At 40.5% G+C, this 23,311-nt stretch overlaps 1 protein-coding gene across 4 annotated transcripts in view; it reads left to right on the forward strand.

Annotated features, from left to right (window-relative positions):
- The window catches only part of DLGAP4 (DLG associated protein 4), a 524,530-nt gene that overhangs the window by 92,578 nt on the left and 408,641 nt on the right, over positions 1-23,311 (forward strand). For all 4 annotated transcript variants that reach the window (XM_042466057.1, XM_042466061.1, XM_042466058.1 and 1 more), the window contains exon 2: positions 18,858-19,043. The gene's annotated coding sequence lies outside the window, so the exon portion shown is untranslated. The remainder of the gene's footprint in view (positions 1-18,857; positions 19,044-23,311) is intronic.

Below are 23,311 nucleotides of genomic sequence, written 5' to 3' on the forward strand. Positions count from 1 at the left end.
ATGACATTCTTGCAAACAAACTAGTGGAATGTGGCCTAGACAAAGTAACTGTTACAGTGCTCCCTCGGGTTACGAAATTAATTCGTTCCGCCGCCGCTTTCGTAACCCGAAAAGCCTTCGCAAGCCGAAAACCCATAGGCGCTAATGGGGAAAAGCCGCGATTTCGTGTGAAATAGCGCCGAAAAGCACCAAAAAATTTTTCGTAACCCGAAAAAACCTTCGTAACCCGGAACAATTATTTCCTATGGGATTTTTTCGTATCCCGGAAATTTCGTAACGTGGGTATTTCGTATCCCGGGGTACCACTGTACATGGATTTGTAATTGGTTGACTGGCTGAACCCGAAGGGTGCTCAACAATGGCTCCAATTCATCCTGGAGAGAAGTGACCGGTGGGGTCCCACAGGGCTCTGTCCTGGGCCCAGTGCTATTCAACATCTTTATCAGTGACTTGGATGAAATTTGCAGATGACTCCAAACTAGGAGGAATAGCTAATACCCCAGAGAACAGGATCAACATTCAAAATGACCTGAATAGACTTGAAAGCTGGGCCAAAGCTGACAAAATGAATTTCAACACAGAGAAATGTAAGGTACTGCCCTTAGGGCAGAAAAATGAAATGCACAGATATAGGATTATGGGGACACCTGGCTGAACGAGGGACTTATACGTGTGAAAGGGATCTAGGAGTCCTAGAAGACCATAAGCTGAACATGAGTAAACAGTGCAATGCGGCAGCTAAAAAGGCTACTCTGTTCTGCTTTGGTCAGTCCACACCTGGAATATTGTGTCCAGTTATGGACACCACAATTTCAAAAGGATGTTGAGAAACTGGGGCATGTCCAAAGGTGGGAGACTAAAATGGTGAAGGGCCTGGACACCATGTCATATGAGGAATGATTTAGCGACCTGGTGATGTACAGTTTGGAGAAGAGAAGGTTAAGAGGTGATATCATAGCCCTGTTTAAATATTTGAAGGGATGTTATATATTGTTTTCTGCTGCTCCAGAGACTAGGACCCGGAGCAATGGATGCAAGCTACAGGAAACTCCACCTCAACATTAGGAGGATCTTCCTGACAGTAAGGGCTGTTCGACAATGGAACACACTCCCTCAGAGTGTAATGGAGTCTCCCTCCTTTGGAAGCCTTTAAACAGAGGCTGGATGGCCATCTGTCAGGGATGCTTTGGTTAAGATTTCCTGCATGGCAGTGGGTTCGATTGGGTGTGATTCTGTGATTCTATGATTTTGTATCTTAAACGTATCTTTTACATATCCCACAGAGTATGTGTTATAGCGCTTTAATATAAATAGAGTAAATTAGCTGTACTCGGCCATACATTGCTGTGTCTCTGTCTGGTGAAATGGAAAAGAAAGTTAAGAGAAAGCACACCTTTCTGAAATATTTTATTTCACAGTGCTTGTGGGTATAAAATATTTTAATAAAGTATACTGACGAAATGAACACTATGGTAAATGACACAGCTCAATTGTAACACAATGTCACACAAAATAATTCAATCAAAATGAAAAGAAATCAAAATCTTTGAATATCCAATTTAACAATGCAATCGCAAACACTGAAATGAAATTGTAAAACTGGAAATTTGGAAATCGTAAATGGATCATAAATCGGAAACACTGAAATGGAATATTTAGTATAGTGTGTATTGTTGTTACGTCCAACAGATGGCGCCGTTTTTTAAAAAAGCATTTTACCTGTCACAGGTGTGACATCTATATAATAGTAGGTATATAAAAACACAGTACAGTGTTCCCTTCCCATACGTGGGGGGTCCGTTTCCGACCTGCCTCTGCATAAGGGAAAAAATGCATATGCTGGAGTCCCATTAGAAGTAATGGGGCTCATGCCCCATTACTTCTTCCGAGTGCGCTGAGGCTTCTTCCGGCACAGGCTTCCAGTGTATGCTGTAGGTATATAAAAACATATATGTATTTGAATGGAACATTGTATCAAAATTTCAAAGCAATCGGTGAAGAACTTTCGGAGATTTAAGATTTTGAACAAATGAACATTTACATTTTTATTTATATAGATAAATAAACAAATGAGAGACAAAACAAATGAGATCATTCCATTACTGAAGAAGAATAATATACATAGAGTACATAGCAGGGGTCCATTCACACTACAGTACACAAATTCAGTACTATATTCCCCTTGAAATTTTAATTTCAATTGCTGCAAACTAAGTTCAAAGTGTAAAAGTAGTCTGGTCTAGGAGCATCAATAATGGGGTGCAGGGATGCAGGCTACACAGATTGACACTCTAAGGGTGTATGACCCCACTTCTCCCCAAATGTCTGTCTTGTGACAGAAATGGGCTGTAGAGTTTGCTGTGTCCCTTTAAAAACCCCAGAGCTCAGCAGAAGAGAAGGCATGAGTGGAGGAAATCTCAGTGGCCAGAGAAAGGCGAGTCCTTGGTTTTTTTAAAAAAATTAATTATGGCCCGTTACAGACCGCCGCCGCTGCCGGTTGCAGCGTCTGGGAACCGCAGCAGCCAAACGGCGCGGTTCCCGGACGCTGCAGAGAAGGAGCGCAAAAATCGCGCTCCTTCCTTGTCCCTGGAAGAGACGCCGTGAGGCGCTAGTCGCTCACTCGCGGCGTCACTTCCGAGGCGTGACGTGCGGATGCCACGTCAGGATGGCGGCGGCCGTGTGGAACGGCCTCCGCCATTTGTTACGGACTCAGTCCGTGGTAGGGTTAGGGGCGTCTGGAAGAGACGCCCCTTTCTAACCCTAGCACGGACTGAGTCCTTCCTAGGGTGCCCATGTGTAACGGGCCTAAGATTTACAAGTAAAATAGTACCAAAAAAACATCGGTCCAAAACACACGGCAGAAATAATCCAGTTTGAGACTGCTTTAACTGTCTTTTTCCAATGCAAGGGAATTCTGGGAACTTTAGTTTTGTGAGCCATTGAGCCTTCTCTGTCAGAGAGCTCTGCTGCCACAATAAACTACGATTCCCAGGATTCCCTAGCACTAAGCAGGGCATTTAAAGCGGTCTCAAACTGGATTATTTCTGCAGTGTTTTGGACCTAACTAAGGATTCTGCATGGTGTGCTATGGGACTAGGTCAGATACCATGAGTTATCACAGTGTGTGATACTATGTCATGCCCAGCTTGGAAGCATGTCTGGCTAAGGACTCAGAAGAGGAGAGAGAGGTGGAGGAACCTGACCCTCAGCCTGGCCCCAATTCTGCAGAGGCTGGTGTCACATAGGCCAGTCAGGAGCCTGGCATCCAGGCAACAGAGTCTCCTGCCAACTTGGGCACTGAAGAGGAGGATGAGGCCAACTTACCCCTGCCTTCTTACAGCTAGCATAGGGCAGAAAGGGTGGGGTTGCATCAATTTCAGAGGCTTTATACAAAACATCAAGCAATTAAGGAGCAGCTGCACTAGGAAGTATTGGGAATAAAAGCTTGAGAGGAATGCCAAGACTTTGTCAGAGATTAATTGGCATTCCTGGAAAGCACTCTTGTTGTGAACTCCTTGTTTGCCTAATTCTTCAGATTGGATCTTTGGTGTTTTGCTGCTCTCTGGAACCCTGACCACTCTACTGACTGATGCCCCCAGCTTTTTGGACTTCTGAACTCTTTGGTATGCTCTAAGGATCTTGCTTTTTACACTTTGGATTTTGCTTGTCTCAAACTGTGTATTGGTTGCAATTCACTATCTGGTAACTAAGGCTGTTCCTATCTGCTGATGGCCACTTTCCGGGAAACACCAACCCATGACGCCACTGGTTTGGTTCCAATTAACTCAAGAGGAAGGATGAGGGAGAATCTTGCCCTTCCCTGTAGGCTTGGGCAAAACCAAACTATTGCAGCCTCTCCTAGCTCATCTGTTCTTCCTCATTAATATTGTTTGCAATCTTGACCACACTCTGATGTTGTTTAACCATGAATGTCCTGCTTTTCATCCATGAAATGTTGGAGGGTATGACTCTCTCGCTAAGAGTCAAATGTGCCCCTCACTAAACTGCCAGTCCCAGAATTCCATGGGGTGTTGTCTTGGCAGTTAAATTGTAATATATTGCTGTAATTGTTTAAAGTGAATGGGCCCAGAATATGTGGAAAGTATTTCTATTACACAAGGAAGAAATTAAGGTAATGATTTGTCTATAAATCACTCTGGTCCTGATCTCTGCTCAGGTTTAGCCACTTGGGAATGAAAATCAGTGATGAGTATGCTTCCTACTATCTTTTATGGGTAAAATATGCTAAACTTTAATATGATAGCAAAAAGAAGAGAAAGTGCACTTTCTTCCAAAAGACTATGGGCTGAAACAAATGGCCACAGAGGGGCAGCTTGAAGCCACCTCTGCTGAAGATGCCTCAAGGCCTGAAGGCACCCTCCACCATTGACCCAAATAGGAATGGAAAAGATCCGCTCCTTTTGGGGCCATTTTTGGGTGGCTTCTGGGTGCTCTGGGGGCATGTGTTGTCAAAATCCAACACCCCCAGAGTGTCTTGAAGTTGCCTCCATCTGATTGGCTGTTTCACCCCAGAGTGGCTTCCAGGCATGCATCAAGCATGCATCGTCAAAACACCACATCCCTAAGCTGCCCAGAAGCTGGATTTTCCAGATGGCCTGTTGAGGCCCTAAGACAATTGTTCTCAATCTGGTATTTTCTGAAAGTCTAAAGGTGCATCCATACTGTTGAAATAATGCAGTTTGATACCATCTTAAGTGATGTAGCTCCATCCTTTGGAGTTCTGGGGTTTGTAGCTTTACAAGTTCTTTAGCCTTCTCTGCCAAAGAGTGCTCATGCCTCATAGAACTACAAAACCTAGAAATCTATAGGCTGGAGCCATGGCAATTGAAGTTGCGTCAAACTGCATTATTTCTACAGTGTAGATGCACCCTTAGATTGCAATGCCTGTTGTGCCCAGCCATGTGTTTTACATCTGAAGAACACCGGGGGGGGGGGGGCTGGCATGTTGGCATACATAGTGCCCTTCTGACCCGGACATATAAGTTACAATTGGAATTATAAATTTTATTTATTGAGAGAACTATTCTTAATGAAGTGTAGATACAGAACAATGTACAGTTGGCCCTCCTTATCAACAGATCTTTTAATCTATGGATTCAAGCATCCATGGCTTGAAAATAGTCCCCAAAATATATAAATTCCAATAAGCAAACCTGGACTTTGGCATTTTATATAAAAGGCACCATTTTACTGTGCCATTGTATATAATGGGACATGAGTATCCACAAATTTTGTTATCCATGGAGGATTCTGGAACCAAAGCCCAGCGGAAACCAAGAGCCCACTGTAATAAGTCTTGAACAGCTTTCTTAATACAGTCTATCCATACATACAAAATCTTCTGGTTTAAGATAGATTAAGACTGTCTCATGTGGGCTCACAAAATTAGAATATGATACCTTAATGGATGTGCTTACTGATCAGTATGATGTACAGTGTCACAAATTGTGCATGCTTACAACTTTTCCCTTTGATGTACACCCCACACGTTGCCTTGGTTTTTCAGGCTTATATCCACTTGAGATGTCTGGATCAAGCAAAGATACATGACTTTGTACAGCTACCCCATACTTTGGAAGCATACAGTCTGACTGAAAAGTGTTCTTTCTGATTTTATACTGGGTTAAAATGAATGAACTGGGGAGCTGGTATAAACAGTCTCTGATTGTACTGACAATTAAGCGAAATATTCTGAAATACACAAAATGTATATGAATCACCAAAATAAAGCAGGAAAGAACACTGGGATTTGTTGCAGTATTTGCCAGTATAGGTTCTTATGTGAAAAAATACTTCAGCTGCTATTTTTGTGCTCGACATAAGAAAAATCTGCACTTCATCTAGGTGATTCTCATGAATGCTGAAGCTAATTAAGTCAGATGCTGACTGTGTTGCCAGCACTGACTCACCATAAAATTTTTGCGTAGTTATCTTTCCCAATGCATATAATATCCTGCGTCTTCAGGAAATAATTTTCATGCTATGGTATTGCTTTGAAGAAGTTACAAAGAAGATTAAAGTATGGGTTTAACCTGTTTCTTAAAGTGTGTAGTCAGTCCCTCTCCTCACCCTCTTGGAAGTATCTTGTTACAAACAATGTCTTGTAATCAGTTTCATTTTTCCAGTAACAAAGGAGCTTAATGCAAATGTAAAGAGTGAAGCTATTTTTCTTTATGCAATGTAATTTAAGAAGGACTAGGTTCATTCTTTGTGGAGTGATTGTTTAAAGGTTACTGTAGTTATGTGGATATGTCCTCTCGAAATAGTGGAGGAGGACCAAAACATGATTCATGTGTTGCCTTAAGTGGAAAATAGTGCTACTCTGTTCAAAAATATATTTTTAGAACAACTACTACTAAAAGTAACTTATCACTGGGAGATCTATAACAGTAACAAATTCCTTTTGGGGCTTTCACTAGGAATGTAAGTGTGTTAAATGATTGCATCTCTCTCCCTTGTTTCCCCTTTTTTTCCTTTTCATCATAGGAGTGTAACGCTTTACTCATTTCATCTCTGCATTCAAGAACAAGGAATTTCTACAGTTTTCTACCAACAGTGCAAGAATCCAAGGGATTCTCTGTGTTTTTTTAACCACTGTTACAATTTTAGGATATCTTCCATGACTAGTCGTTTGCTCAATCATAAAATGATTGTCACAATCATGATTGTACATTTTGTCAAATTTTTTTGCATGTGCATTTTTGTGTCAATGACTTGTCTTGAAATATCTCCCAAAGTGCAAATAAATAAACTGTGGCCTTATTCTCTTTTTTTTTCTTAGTGGGATTTCCCAAGTGGTGTGACATCTTGTTTTTCTCATTAAGGATGTAATGGGTACCAAATAGATTTTGTTAGACTACAACTCCTATAACTCCTCATGACTAACAATTCTGGCTAGGGCTGATGAGAGCAGCAGTTCAACAAGTTCAGAAGGACCTCACGTTCCACAGCCTTCCATTAGCACAAGGCAGAATTGTGCTTTCACAGTTTGCTTTTATTATTGTAATGATCTCTTTTGGGGGCTTCATCTGGAAATAGCAACCATCCGCATGTTGCCTTGGGGGAAAAATATCCCCCCCCCCCAAACACCCTGAACTCATTCATCATTCTCAGTTCTTTTGTTGGACAGATTGTGTTTGTTTCAGCCCAGTGCTCCCATTAGTTTTAAATGGAAGAGTTGATGTGAACAAACTTGAAAGTACAAAAATAAACTTGCCAGGTTTACCAGATGGAGTGAACAGCCTGGTAAAGCATCCAGATAATGGCAGGCACCCACAGCCAGCACCCGGAACAGCTGCTTGCTGGCTTCTGATTCCTAGTCCAGCCCTTCCTCCTTCCCTGAGCTGCCTGTCTAACCTCAGCATTTTGAGCATGCAAATGGCCCAGCTCCATCTGGATGATTAGCAATTGTCACAGGCAGTGCCATGCTCTATTAGAAAAGCAATTTGCACTGCAGACACAAGGTGCGGCATTCAGATTTGCTGATGGACCCTGTTGACATTACCTGCCAGTCTTGTACGGAAAATCTAGGTCACCAATTGCTGGAGTGCCTAGGCTGTTTTATTAATTCAATTAGTTGCAGCTCTACACCTTTTATGAGACACTTTATTTTTCAGTGACAAGATGGCAGTCACATCTGCCACTAGACCTATTCTAGAAGTAACAAGGACCTTTATAAAGACAGCTGTACCTGCCCCAATCAGATGGCCATATCACTTTATTGGCCATATCACCTTATTGAAAAATTCCCTCCATTTTCTTAAAGTAGATAGTGTGTCCTACAGAAAGCTCAGACTCATCTTTTTCTCATGTGAGGATCCCACTTTTTTCTCTTGACAAGATTTTCTTAAATGGGGCTGATTATCTGGATCCTGCCCAGATTGGGTTCATGTCCAGTTCCTGAAGAGAAGCAGTTAATTACTTATTAATTTCTACAAACTGGGAACAGGAAAGAGGATGACTTTGTCTCTTTCTATTGTTTCTCTGGGGCCTTTTGGAAACTTTTGGTGCTATCAGCCATGGTATCCTCTTGGGATTTGGGGGTGATAATGCATTTGGAGAGACTATCCAACATAACTATGGTTCTATTTGGCTGAGTGTCCCCACATGGCAATGCTTAGAAGACAAGATCTTGGCTTTCAATCTGTGGAGTTCCTTGGGACTCTTGTTTTGATTGGCAAGAGTAATGGAACTGAAAAGTATGATCTTTTCTATCTTTTGTATCTGAAATTAATTTTTGGAATATGTTGGAAACATATGTCATTAAGATAAATATACTTTTCACCTCTTTAAATGAAGGGTCATTAACTGCTGGCTTCTTCCTTTGTTCTTAAAAGGTAGATCCAAGCACATGCAAATGCAATTTATGTTGGATTTATTTTACAAGAAGCCCTGCACTTGGTCTGAAACCCTGAGCTCACAATAATTGGGATGTGAAAATTACAGTGGTGCCTTGGCAAGAATAATGGATTTACTTGGCCCTTGGTATGCAACATGCTGAACTCCATCTCCTATTAAAATTAACAAAAGAAGAATGAGTTTGGCACTTCAAAGGATCAATCTTTACAGCACGAGTTGTTCTTGTTGTTAATTGCCCTCGGGTCGACTTTGACTCATGGCAACCCTATGGATGAGATGTCTCCAAGATTCCCTGTCCTCAACTGCTCTTCTCAGGTTCAGGCCTGTGGCTTCCTTGATTGAGTCTAACCATCTGGCGTGCAGTCTTCCTATATTTCTGCTGCCTTCTGTGTTCCCCAGCATTACTGTCTTTTCTAGTGAGTCATGCCTTCTCATGATGTGGCCAATGTACAACAGCTTCAGTTTTGTCACCTTGGCTTCTAAGGAGAGTTCAGGCTTGACATGATCAAGAACCCATTTGTTTCTTTTTTTGTCTGTCCACGGTATCCTCAGCACTCTTTTCCTTCACCACATCTCAGATGGGTTGATTTTCTTATTAATCAGATTTTTTTACTGTCCAAATTTCACATTGATACATGGTGATAGGGAATACAAAGGTTTGGGCTATCTTCACTCTAGGATTCAGAATTATATATTTGTACTTTAAGATCTGGTCCAGTTCTTTGATCACTTCCAATTCCTAGTCTTTTTCTGATTTCTTGATTGTATTTGATTCAAGGTATGGGAACTCTTTGACTATTTTGATTGTTTCATTGTCTAAGATGAATTCTTGTAGTTCTTCTGTGTTCATTATTTTTCTTTATTAATGTTAAGCATTAGGCCCACCTTGGCACTTTCTTCCTTAACCTTCTATAGAAGGTTCTTCTTTAACCATCTTCAGTAATTGTTCCAGGTCCTTTGTGATTTCTGCTAGGAGTACTGTGTTGTCTGCATATCTTAGGTTGTTACTGTTCTTTCCTCTGATCTTTACTCCTCCTGCCTCTGAGTCTAGGGCGATTTACAGACCGCCTAAAAAGGGCAGTCTGCCGGCGCCATCATTTGCTGCGCGGAGGAGCCCCAGCGGCCAAGCCGCATGACTCCTCCGTGCAACAAAAAAGAAGCTGCAAAATGCAGCTTCTTCTTGCAGCATCCTTATGAAGCCGCAAGGCGCTAATGGTGCACTTGTGGCGTCATAATGGTGCCGAGACGTGCGGACGCTAAGCATCCACTATGTCAAAATGGCAGCGCCCATGTAGAATGGGTGCCGCCATTTTGTACATGCTCGGCGCGTACTAGGGTTAGGGGCGTCTGGAAAGGACGCCCCTTTCTAACCCTAGCACGTGCTGTGCACCTACTTTCTGCCCATGCAGAACAGCTCTAAGTCTGCTTTGTGAACAATAGTTTCTGCATACAGGTTAAATAGGGTGGTAGCACGCAACCTTGCCTTACACCTTTCCTGATTGAGGTGTCCTCAGAAATGCCCTGCATCATGGGAAAATACAACAATCATTAGGAGGAAGAGTCATGGGCAGACACAGAACTGTAGAATTATACAGTTGGAAGGAACTCTAAGGATAATGTGTTCATCCCCTGCCATGCAGAGATCCACAGCTAAAGCATTCCACGAACAAATGGCTACCCAACCTGTTTAAAAACTGCCAGTGTAGGAGAGTCGAGGCAGATGTCAACTGTTTCTCAGTTTAGGAATTGCTGGGGAGCTGCGGGAAGGTCCTTTTCCCAGAATCCCCATGCCATATATTTCCCCTAGTCACTGCTTTTCCTTGAAAAGATTCTTCATGAGTCTTCTCTTCAATAGCCGATTCAGCACCTTATTCCCTGTCTCTTTCCTCAGGCCTTATTCACTATCTAAAAGTTAAAAAAAAGATAAAGGTAGTCCTTTGACATGAATGTCTAGTCATAACCAAATGGGCAGTGCTCATCTCCGTTTCTAAGCCAAGGATACAGCGTTGTCCAAGGACTGCTCTGGTGTTCATGTCGCCAGCATGACTGCACCAAATGCTGTTATCGTCCCACTTAAGTTATAACTATTTATTTACTTGCAGTTGCATGCTTTCAAACTGCTAGGTTGACAGAAGCTGGGGGTAATGACAGGAGTTCACCCCGTCATGCAGCACTCATGCCTCAAACTGCCAACCTTCTGATCTTCCATCTTGGCATCTTAACCACTAAGCCATCACATCCTATAAATCTCTGTCAGTTTATTGCTTATACAATACTTCATACTCCTTCTACCCTTTTTGCTTCTGAGCACCAGGCATGGGAAAATAGGAACTCCAGTGGTCCCCTTTAGAGGTATCAGGTACAGATTCAGGTAGAAACAGGTTCAATTCCTCTGGAAAACAGGAGATGGCTTTCTGAGACACTGAGACACTGAGGTAGGAAGAAAAGTGGGGAAATGAGAGATGGATAAGAAGTGCTGCTAAGTTTCCTGAGGTGAAAAAAGGGGAAGAATAGGTGGGAAGAATTGCCCCCCCTGAGGATAAGATAGTGCTGAACCAGGAAACCATTATCTTTGTTCAATCCATTCCTGAAGGACTGAGATGGAATGCCCAGGGAGATTGAAAATGTTCTGCCATCATTTTTTGTGTATTCCCATTCCAAATGTCTGATTTATGTCAATTTATCTTCTGGCGCAAGAACTGGCCTGTTTGCCCAATGTTGAGTTCTCATGTACAAGCTAGTTTCCAAAACCAAACTGGTCTTGCCACTTTATTTCTATACACAAAGGATAGTTCCCAATGCCTTTGTTCACTAACTACCATAGTTAAAACTAGACTTGCTACTTCATTTTCATACACAAAGGACTTTGAATTTGCGGATATTTTATGTTACTTTTGCCTCCCATTTCAATTCCAATTTTAATTCTGTTTTATTCCCTATGGTAACTATCTTACATACTACTGTTTAATTGTTAACTATTTTATTTTATCTGTTTTCTAGTATATCCTTTAGCACATATTGTATATCTTTTAGATATACATAAGCTGTAGACAAGTAGTGCATGTTCTGGTTCTGGTGCACGCTTAGGTTATGCATATGTATTTATATTGTATGGAGGTTTATTGCACCTAGTGCACTGTATTTACATTTTATATATAGCTGTGTGATACTGCTTTTTATTATGTTACTAGTATTTTGAAATGGCCCTTGGGCTACTCAATAAATTGTATTGATTGACTTTGAATTTGAATTGACATTTTCACATAGCAATGGCATATATATCTTTGTCCCTGGTTTCTACTCCACCAAATGCATCTTAGGAAGTAGACTTCTTTCTTCCAGTTAGTCTCAAAGATGCTACAAGATCTCTCTACATACAGGAATAAATTTTGCAATTGTTGCAGTACAGGTGGAAGTGTCAATACTTTTGATGAATGTTGACATTGTGATCCACCATTACAAATTAGTCCAAGACTTAGTAAATGATAGTTTAATAAGAAGACCAAGGGCCATCAAGTCAGGCTGCCTGCCCCAGAGCAGGAGAATCTATACAGCTATCAAACTGATGCAGAGCAGATCAATGTGCCACAGGAAGGTGCAGGGTAAAAAATACCTTCCGATGATTTAGCATGGGACTTAGGAGTCATGCAGCCTTCCAAATGTTTTTGGACTGCAGTTTCTAGGATCCTTCAGTTCTACCATCTGGCTATGGTGACTACAGCAGGGTAACAACATTTGGAGGTCCACATGATTACCGTCCCTGCTGCAGCAAATCAAGCAAAGTCACGTTATGGTCAAAACTAAAATGGGAGGTAAAGCAAACATACTGTCCACGAAATCTTATGCTGAGAAGGTTACTTTCAAAAAAGGAATTATTTGTACTCATAATTCTGAGATTCCCTCTAAAATATAGTTACTATTTCAATTACATTTTAGTTCCTTTACTTAGTTTTTAAAATGCTTTTTTAAATTAAAGTACAAGTCTCAACACATGCCAGCACTTCAGCCATGTAACATTGATGCTCTATTGTATATTGGGAATACGCCCCTGTACTTAAAAAAAAATAACAAGAAAAATTAATTATGTGCCCAAAAGAGTGAAGTTATCACTTGTTAAGTTAAAGCCATAATATGATATACTTATGCTTTAGTTAATTACAAGCAATTACCATATATACTTAACTATAAGTCGACCTCATGTATAAGTTGCGGTCAGGTTTTGGGGCCAAAATTATGGATTTTGCCATGACCCATGGATAGATTGAGGGTAAAACTTCAGTGTGTGCTTGTGTGCATATGGAAAGAAAGACTCTCGTTGAGGCTTTTCTTCATCATTTCAGTTTTCATTTCAGCAAGATGCTCCAGCAGAAAACGGACTCTTAAACAAACAGCAATATCAATCAATCGAACAGGACTCTTTTGGCTTGGCTCTTTCTTGCTAAACTCCTCTCCACACCACATGGGAATATCTGAAAGAGCTGTTATCATGTTTCCATAGTGACCCATAAATAAGTCAACCTGGGATTTGGGGGTCGATTTTTTTGGGCATAATTTTTTAGACTTATAAATAAGTATATATAGTAGTTATTTGCATCTGGTTATAGTGAAGTAGAGCTTAACTTACATTTTGCAGAACTGTCATGTCACATACATCAAGATCTTAATGGAACAAAATTTTGGAAAGCCATACATAAGAAAATAACAGAAACATTAAAGATTAACTTTTCATTATTACCAGATATTTATCTATTAAATATGTTAATTGGACTAGATAACCAAACAGAAAATAAATTTGGGAGAATTATACAATATCAATATACGGCAACTAGAATTATATATTATACAATATCAATATACGGCAACTAGAATTATATATGCAAAAAGATGAAAAGATCAAGAAATACCAAATATTGAGGAATGGATTTTAAATTCATGTACATGGATGAACTTAGCAACAAATTGACAAAATACTATGAGGTTAATTGGGAAATAGAAACCTAAAAAGCAAGATGTTCAAAGCAGATTGCACAAATCATAAGCAGAAAGTATATTGGAAAGAACAAAATATATTCAAAATATTAAGAAAAATGGCATGACTGTAAATCTCCTTTATTTTTATATGTTTTATATGTTTCAGTGTTAGTAACTTGCATGCAGTCTAGGAATACAGACAATACAAAAAGTATTATAAACAACTCAGGTGGAATTAGGAAGTCATTTAAATATTGTGGTATGAATGAATGAAGGAATGCTTATTTGGAAACATTATATGATTTTATACACTGGTAATATACATTATGATACAATATATACATCATGTCACTAAAAATGTAATTGGAAGATCTATAGCCAGATGTTAGTTGATGTGTTTGTTGGAACTTGTGTGTGTGTGTGTGTGTGTGTGTGTGTGTGTTACATAAATTCAATCAAAATTTTCAATTTTTTTTTTAAAAAAAAGATCTTAATGGTACACAGAGACATTGCTTGGACAAAAGCACATGGTATTGTATTGTGTTAGGATATTATTTATGATGTGATCTGAAGACAGTGATGTATCAGCCTTGCTGAAGCTAAGCTGATCTGGTGCCTAGATGAGGGAATCCCTGTAAGCCTTATGTAAAGCACCCTGAGCGCCATAATAAAAGAAATACATCAGGGCTGGGAATCACCCATCCCTGCAAATATTAATGGTCTCCAAGTCCCAGCATACCCAGTCAGCATGTTGTTGAACTGCTGAGATTTGTAGTTCAACACCATTTGGAGAGCAACATGATTCTCACCCCTGCTATATATGCTTGTGGAATCAACTAGGACGATCTCTGTAAGTACAGAGATAGGTAAGTGTAGGGCTAACACAACAGATGAAAATTGTTAATCACTTTCTTGCTTGTATTTTTGCCAATAAAAGATCATTCCTGTTTGGTTTTTGTACTGAAAAGGCAGCATGACTTTTTGGTCCAGATAAGAAGGCATTGCTTTATACAAGACTGATCCTTGCCAGTCCCTTTTGAAAATGTGTGGTTGGACATGGGAACTATTTAGACATAGCTAATCAACTTCTCTTCCTCTTGCTTGCCTTTAGTAATTTGCTCCAAAATGTGCCCTTGACATTCTGTGTTTTCAAACCATGCTTAGCTTTTTTCCTTTGCTGCCTTTCTCTTCCTTTGCATTTGATGTCAGCCATCCTTAATTCTCTTTCTATGGGAGAGCTCTTCTCCCTCCTCCCTAGAAGTTCAAAGAAGAAAAAAAATGCATTTGTGCTTTCCTTTCCATCATGAACAATTCTCTTTCCATTTGCTTGTTGGGCTTCACCTTTCTAATCCAGCTGTCTCTTGCTTTACAAATTACTTAGATAAACTGTACAGCCTTTATCCTGCTCATTGTCAGAGAATGATAGAGAGGCTGGAGCTGGTCACCCAAGCACGTGGTGATGAAAAGGATGCTGCACAAGAACAGCCAGCAGGCTCTCCCTGTCTTTCCTTCCTTCTCTGTGCAAGGAACTGTTTTCCATAGGAACTGTGATGAACCTTTGCTGTAATCTGCATCTGGCCTTCTGGACCAGCCTAGGAGATTCTGGTGCATACCTTCCAACTGTTCAAGTTTGGCAGGGGCAGTCTTAATTAATCAGGTTGTCCCACTTTTTCAGATGGTTTTAAAATGTCCCAGTTTGTCTTTCCTCTTCCTACTTTCCCTCTTTGCCTTCAGCTCATTTTAATTGCTGTAGATGGAGTTCAAAATCCAAAAGTAGTTTGTACACAGTTAGGGGAAAGAAGAGAGGAGAATGCAGAATCTTGCCTTCACCAATAGGCTGAGGTGAAAACAAATTCTTAGCTTGTCTGTTCTTCCTCATTAATAACTTTTGACATCCTGACTACACTTTGATGTTGCTTGACCACTTGTGTCCTGGTTTTCATCTGCGAAAGGCTAGAGTCCATGCTGCTGCCTGAAGTGAAGTGTGAGATGGTGTCCCCCTCTTTCCTGTTTCACATACCTGATTGCTTGGCTAGCTGAATACTGGCCCTATGAATAGTGTTGAATAACTAGCTAGAGGAAGAGCCAAAATAGAAACAGCAATAACATTTACATTTCTATAACACTTCATAGTGAACTCTCTAAGTGATTTACAATCTGTAAACCAAAATACTGTTTGTTCTTGTCAGGCAGTGTCTGCCACCCCCCCAATTTACTTCAATGTGGGGTCAGTCTTGCCAGTCTTTAATGCCACATCTCAACAGCCATCATGTACCATAGTTCTTTTCTGTGCTGGAAGGGAGAAGATTGTCACTAACTAGGATTACATTTATACACTTGAGAGTAAGTTTCACTTAATGAAACTTGTGTAGGTTTGAGCTGTCGGTGGTTTTCAGAAATGCTGCCCCAAGAAATATTGCAGCCAGAAGTGAAGGACATAATTGTAAATAGACTCTCTCATTACATGAACAGATGCCAGTACAGTCATTCCCTATCCTCTGGCATATACCATGAGCATCATTTGTCTCACTCTGCCCAGTCATTAGAAGGGTTATGGTTCCCAAATGTTTTTAACTTCTCAGAAGTAACAAATACAGTGAAGACTGATGAGTGTTGGTGAATCCTAATTGAAGAGAGATAAATCAAAACTCTGCACTAAAAAAGCAGAATTCTGCAGTCTGTGTAGATTGTCTAAATTAGACAAATCTATATATTCTTTATTCTGCTTCCACTGTGGGAAGGAGGAAGAGATTTTGTAGGTCATTGGGGAAGAAGGTTTGCAACTCAGTGGTTGAACACATGGTTTGCCTGCAAAAGATTCTATTCTGTTCTGTTCCTTTATTTACATCCTGCCTTTCACCCAAAATTGGGTCTCAGATCCAGCCCATTCTATAACATTGCCATCCAGGGCTGGGGAAATTCTCTTTCTGAATCCTTGGAGAGCACTTGACAGCTGAAATACAGAGCTAGATGGACCAATTATCTGATGGTATGAGACAGCTTCCTGTGTTTCACTTACTATGATGTGTCCCTTATCCATTAGAAATCCTACAGAACTAACTCTGTAGCTTTTAGGTGCCTAAACCCATTTTGTTGTTGTCACAAATGTAAGGATTTCATTCAGAATTATCTTGCAGAATGATAGCCAAACCTCTCTAGATAGAGATAGCTGGACTCCAATCCCAGGTTATATAGTCATAGGATGTGATTCTAAACATATTGTCAGAAAAATAATGGAATGTCTGCAAATACAGACTTTGCAGTTGAACAGACAGGCCAAATAAAGTGGTTTGAATGTAGGACATTTAGATGATGCACACATCCATAGCAGGAGGAAACTGGACCAAATCTGCACTCTGGAGCTAAAAACCAGAGCAAACAGAACCCAGGATAGTTCAGCTTACTGCGGAAGATGCACATCTTCACTGATGAGAGTGTGGGGCTATGGTAAAACAAAGAAATGAATGTGCGACAACTCTAATAATAATATACACAACCAGATAGCCCAACAGGGGGGCATTGGGTGAAGAGGGCATGTATGGGGTGCCTCCATGATTGTGCTCTGCCAATGTATCACTCGCACACTGATGCACCAATGCCCTGAACAGGCAGATGTGGGAGGTACTTGGGGGTTGCCAGCAGTGTGTTTGTGCAGTGGTGTGCATGTATGGTGGGGAGGTAACAAAAAAAAAGTGATGCAGTGTGAAGCAACACCATGCGTTCAGACTATGTGCATTTGGCCCACCTTTGGAGTGGGCTGTGCAGGCAGCAAGGTTTCAACTTGCTTTGGCGAAAAGCAGGATCAAGCAGTTTTTCCCTACCTGTCTGCTGAGGCCCTTTGTTTAGGACTTACTTTGTTAGGATCTTGTTTAGGATTAGCTTGCCAGATCAGCCACTGAAATAGTAGTGAAATATCTTGGGAGGGGGGCTTTCCTCCTTAATATCCATTTCTGATATTCTGTTGCACCATCCCCCCCCACTTGTTCAAATACATCATTGAAGTCTCACAATAATAGGGTACACTGTGCACTTTGTCAAAAGGAACTCATTTTCTTGATATTGCAAGCCAAACGCAAATTTCATTCTGTGAATGCCAGGTCTGTAAACTATTCAAAATGATCATGTGGAAATCTGGTCAGCCCAGATCAATGTTGTTTTCATTCTTGCTCTTCAGTCTCCAAAAGCAGCTTATTCCATTTCTTCCAGTCATTTTTCATATGGTAGTTGGAACAAATGTTGGTTAGACTGTCTTGTGAAGTTTGAGTAATTCCATCTCAGAATGAACTTCTCCTGATGACATTTTCACTTTTGACTATGGAGTCTGGAGAATTCAGGGAGGGGGGGGTGCAACCAAAATAGAAAATTTTCCAAATTTTTATATTGTGCATGTAGTGCAGCTAGCCAGCTGACATAGCCAGAAATATATATGAGAGAAAGATTCCACCACTACTGAAACATTTAGTGGGCCTGCTGTATCAGTGGGCTAGCCACCCATGGATTGGAGTTCCCACACCTGATATTACTCAATGGTGGTATGTGCATGCAGCCATGCCAACACAGACAAGTGCACATCATCACCCACTGACTAATATGGACATGAGTTCCCATGTTTTTCCCCCATCCATGGAGGGAGGGAGGCTGGAACTGAACTTCCATGGATATGAAGGATACACTGTACTCTCCCCCTCCCTTTTAGATTTCACAGCTTAGTTAAACAGAGTTTGTCCTAGTTTCTCCCACGACATCTATATAAAACAACTGAACTTCAACCCTACAGCCATCCCAATGTGCTGTGCTCTCATACTGTTCTGGGCTGTTGCTATACACCAAATGGGATCCCCCAGTATGTTTCCTATGTATTTCAGCTATTTTCAACTCCATCTGTAAGCCTAGATCCATGTACATTAAATAGGCATATATTCCCTAAACCAGTGAATCAGCATGACATATTGGTTTGAGCATTGAACTATGACTCTGGAGACCAAGGTTCGAATCCCTGCCTAGCCATGGAAACCCAATGGGTGATGTTGACCAAATCACACTCTCTTATTCTCAGAGGACCATGGCAAACCCCTCTCTGAGCAAATCGTGCTAAGAAAACCCTATGATGGGTCACCTAGGCTTAAAGTCATCATAAGTTAGAAACAACTTGAAGACACATAACAGCAGTCCCCCCAACCTAGCACTGTTTAATTTTCTCCTCTCTTCTAGGGCAAAAATAATGCCTCAATGCTATGGCATTCTGGGATTTGTAGTTGTGTGAAATATTTAGCCTTCTCTGTCAGAGCATGCTGATGTCACAACAAACTACAAATCCCAGTATCCCATAGTATTGAGCATGGCAGTCAAAGTGGTGTCAACTTGGATATTTCAGCAGTGTGAATGCAGCCTTAGTTTCCCTAGGGGTGGAGACCTATCCTTTTGTATTCTCTAAAATGCTATGTACAATTAACAACAACCCCTTGGTCTCTGAGTTTTTTGAACTCCTGTTTTTCACTCTCTCCTAGATTGAAGAGTCTATTCTTCCTGCTTTTCTGTACATTGCTGAGAAACTGCCTTCAGCTCCTGTGACACACCTAGGTCTTCATGTGGCAAACAGCTGTTTATGGCAATTGTGCAGAAACAACAAGGTTCTTCTTAAAAACAGGATTGTTTCTGAAGAGAAATTGAACCCATTCGTGACTATACTTAGGGTGAGTGTAATGGTTTCTTTGTATAGTGTACAGCACTGCCCAATGTTTTTGTAGAAAGGTATCCTATTATGTACTGAACAATTGTTATGGTCTTGAATTATGGAACACTCCTATGCTGAGATGATTTGAATGCATTTGTATTAGGTGAAAATTTATGTTAAGTGGTATACGCAGAGCTTGAAAGTTACTTGTTTAAACAAGTATTTTAAAAAGTAGCTTGTTGTTCATTAGTTACTTGCTACTGTTTAGTTCTTTTAAAAAAATACCTCACTAAACCAGTAAGAAATCAACAAAAAATGGGAAAAACTCAAATTATCTCCCAAGGTATGGTCTCAGAAGTCAATTATTACACAAAAGAAGTAGCATCATTACTTTTAAAATTAATATTGGCCCGGTCCAGATGGACGGGATAGGATGCCCTCGTCACGTGTGAGGGGCGGCGCTTCTAGATGCCCCTCACACATGACGAGGGCGTCAAAATGGCGGTGCCCTGTACAGATAAGCACTGCCATTGTTATGTGTCAGATGCATAGCATCCACATGTCCCAGCACCATTATGACATTGGGAGTGCGCCATTGGCGCACTGCGACATCATAATGGCATCACAAGAAGAACCCGCTTTTTGCGGGTTCTTTTTGGTCCGTGGGGAAGTCCCGCAGTTTGGAGGCTGTGGCTTCCCTGCGGACCAAAACTAGGCTCCAGGAGACTGTCCTTTTTGGATGGTCTGTCCCGTGTCATTGTTTCTTTTCATTCCTTCTCCCCAAATTAACATGTTACAGTAATATTTTTACTTGTAATGCATTATTTCCCAGTTATGATTAACACAGAAAAAAAATAAACAGATGGATCAGGAGAAAGATGAAAATGGATCAGCATTTGGTAGCCTGATTTGAGAAGTTTCTCTGGTTGCTTCAATGGTCTATGATTCTAAGAAGGAATTTGAAATGCACCAAAAGAGAGAGAGAGAGAGAGAGAGAGAGAGAGAGAGAGAGAGAGAGACATTTGTTTTTAACCATATTCTGTGGAAGACATTTCCACTGAGAGCAATGTGAAACAATGCTTTCTACAAAAAGTGACAAAATGCCTGCCTTTTTTCCCTGTCTCACATTACCTTCTGCTGATCCAGATGGTAATAACACAGCACAGTGGAAACCTCTGAACATAATGAGTGAATGCGTACATTGTACATATCTTATGAAGGTGCACTGTACTTTATTTATATAGTGGAGATCCAGTTTCCTGATTTGTTAACACATAAGTAAGCTGCTCAGTTTAGGATAGATCACCTGGATCTATGTTTACTAGATTTTATGGATCTATATTTACTGGATCTATGTTTACTAGCAGGAGCCCTTTTTGCGCAGTGGTTAAATCCCTGTACTTCAGCCACTCACTCAAAACCATAAGGTTGCGAGTTCAATACCAGTGAAAGGGCTCAAGCTTGACTTAGGCTTGCATCCTTCTGAGATCACTAAAATGAGTACTGAGATTGTTGGGGGCAATTAGCTTACAGTTGTAAACCGCTTAGACACTGTTAGTTCAGTATGAAGCGGTATATAAATGAAGCTGTTTGTTTTTTTACTTTCCAGTTTGGACTGTCTTCTGCTGTTTTCTCCTCCCAATAATTGAAAAACTTGGTCTTGAGTTGAAATTGTGTTTTTCTGTGAATACTGAAAGTGCATCCAATCTTGATTTATAAATAACTCTGCAACATTTATGAAATCATTGAAACAATCTCTTGATGTGGGCCTATCCACACATTGCTCAGGCTTGTGGCAACTGATATAATTTGATGTATGTGTGTTGCCTCTCTGTAGCCAGCCAGGTATATGTTATTATTACTGTGCATGGAATTAAGGTTTTCACATGACACCTACTTCTGATGTAATTTTTATGACAGGCATCCATGACATATTGCTGTGTGGTGTGCACATAGGTAGCTGGCCATTTCAGAAAGACTCGTTATCACAACAGCATGTATGGAAGGGTTGTCCACATGTCCATTGGCTCTTCTCCACAGGGCTTGCTTGTGTAGAACATCTTGTTGTCACTGGACTGGTAAAGTTTGGAGGGAAGGGATGCTAAATGTTAAAGGCTAAACTCCACACCAGCAATCTGCAACAGCAGATGTAGATGGGGATGTATCTAAATTTTTGTTGGTACGTTTGCAGGGATGGAGTGGTTTCCAGGAGGCCCAGTGTCTGTAAACCCAAACATTTCCCATTCTTGCTCTAGACTCTGGATGGATGATCTGTACCTGCACAAAAAGTAGAACTGCCAATTGCACAGAGAGCATCTAAACATGTACAAGTTGCCCTTGTGTTGGTTTATGGTCCATGCAAGCTACAATGAACCCCTTTTCCTGCTCTGTGCATTCAGTCCCTCTTTTTTGGCCAGATTAGTAGGGCTAATGAGTCTGATGGTGGTGCCAGGGATGTAGCCAAGGGGGGGATCTTGGGGTCCGGACCCCCCCTTCCATTAGAAAAATGAATGGTGCGTACTGCTGCACCGCCACGCCCAAACCCCATTATAATGGTGTCACTTAGTCTGGACCCCCCCCCCCCTTCCTAAAATCTTGGCTACGTCCCTGGTGGTGCTGTGACTCAGAGATGAGGGGATTGTAATGTTGCCTTCTGTTGGAACTTGAGAAACTGCAAGCTTATTACTCAAAATAAATGTTAAGCGATATAGTCATGTTGTCTTTTCTATGCTCCTAATAAGTGGGTTCTTTGTATGTTGAAATATCAAATGAAAAGGGCATTGATATAAAGAGTACCCCAAAAAAAAAAAAAAAAAAAGCAGACCAGTAGCTATGATATTAAAGACAAAGTATGAACCCTGCTTTGGTTGTACCTCTGTAATTATGGACCCTCCAGGATTTAGTTAGAGCCCATATTTTTGACATCTTAAATTCCAATTCTGGGGAAAGGGTGAGCTATAAATAAAATACTGATACCAATATTAATAAATATATGACTGTGGTAATGAGACAGATAAGACTTATAAATGAAGATGTGAAACAGACACAGATCAGAAATAGACCTGTCTATCCATCCCTATCTGTAATAAGGCCATGGGATTAAGTACTTTCAAGTTATAGAAATGCCAGCATTTCTGAAAGCTGTTCTTCCATTACCTTCAGATCAATAGAGTAATTTGTTCAATGTAGAACAAAGTTTCAAGAACTACACATGAAATCTTAATAGCAAAATATAATGTCTCAAAGCCTCTGAGATCCATATAGAGGACTTGTGTCATTTTATGGATCAATAGACCCTTAAGATAAGACACCAGTAGGCAAGCACGGCTCCGGCATGCTCCTTAAAAGATGGTAAAAGGGAGGAGAAAAGTGGGGGAGATTAAAGGACCAAGCCAAATAACTCTTACTATGTTCTAAAGTGTGGGAGCAGGATAGAATTCAGAATTCTTCTGTCTATTATAGTGATATGCTCAATTGCTCTTTGGTGAGACTTTTAAAAAATGCTATACCTTCCAGCACACAGTCTTTTCCCAAAGCCATTAACATCTTTCTGTAACATTTTCCCCAAAAACTATTACTGCAGTGATGGTTTGGAGAGCACCCACATAGTTCTTCTTTGTTGGAGGCATTATTTTTATCACCTCCATTGCTTACAAAATTTTATGTTACAAGTAAAATGTATTGCCTAAAGGTGCCTGTATAACTTTAGAAAGTATATTACTGGTGTGGCAGAACATCTTTCCCTCCTTCTGTCCTTGAATCTTGTATTAGAGTTGCTCAACCAAAGCAATCACAAGTTAATAAGCACAGCATGCAGGGAATTTTTTCTATGTACTATGCACAATGAAACTATAATTTTGGGGGAGAAGAAATATAAAGATGTTGGCATGTGTTTACTCATATGTCTTATTTCTTCAGTCTTGCTCTGTATGTTACCAAATTCAACTCTTTTAACATTGCCTTTACATCATCACCTATTGTCTATTAAATAAAGAGTGACGACAAAAACTATGTGTTCTATTACAACTGTATCTATGTAGTTGGTAAATCAGAAGAATCTCATATTATGTCAAAGATCAACATAATTTTCCTTGATGTAGGAATACTCTGGCAGATGTGCAAAGCAGACACTAAAGATTGAGAGTGTGCATATATATGCACATAAAGCTGTGTGCACTAACTCATAATAGTGTGTGTCAGATCAGTGCTTGGAAAAGTTCCTCTTTTTGCACTGCAACTCCAAGAGTCACCCAACCAGCCAGCAAAGATCCAAGGACATGTGCAGCT

This window comes from Sceloporus undulatus, chromosome 4 (assembly GCF_019175285.1).
Source record: "Sceloporus undulatus isolate JIND9_A2432 ecotype Alabama chromosome 4, SceUnd_v1.1, whole genome shotgun sequence".
Classification (NCBI taxonomy): domain Eukaryota; kingdom Metazoa; phylum Chordata; class Lepidosauria; order Squamata; family Phrynosomatidae; genus Sceloporus; species Sceloporus undulatus.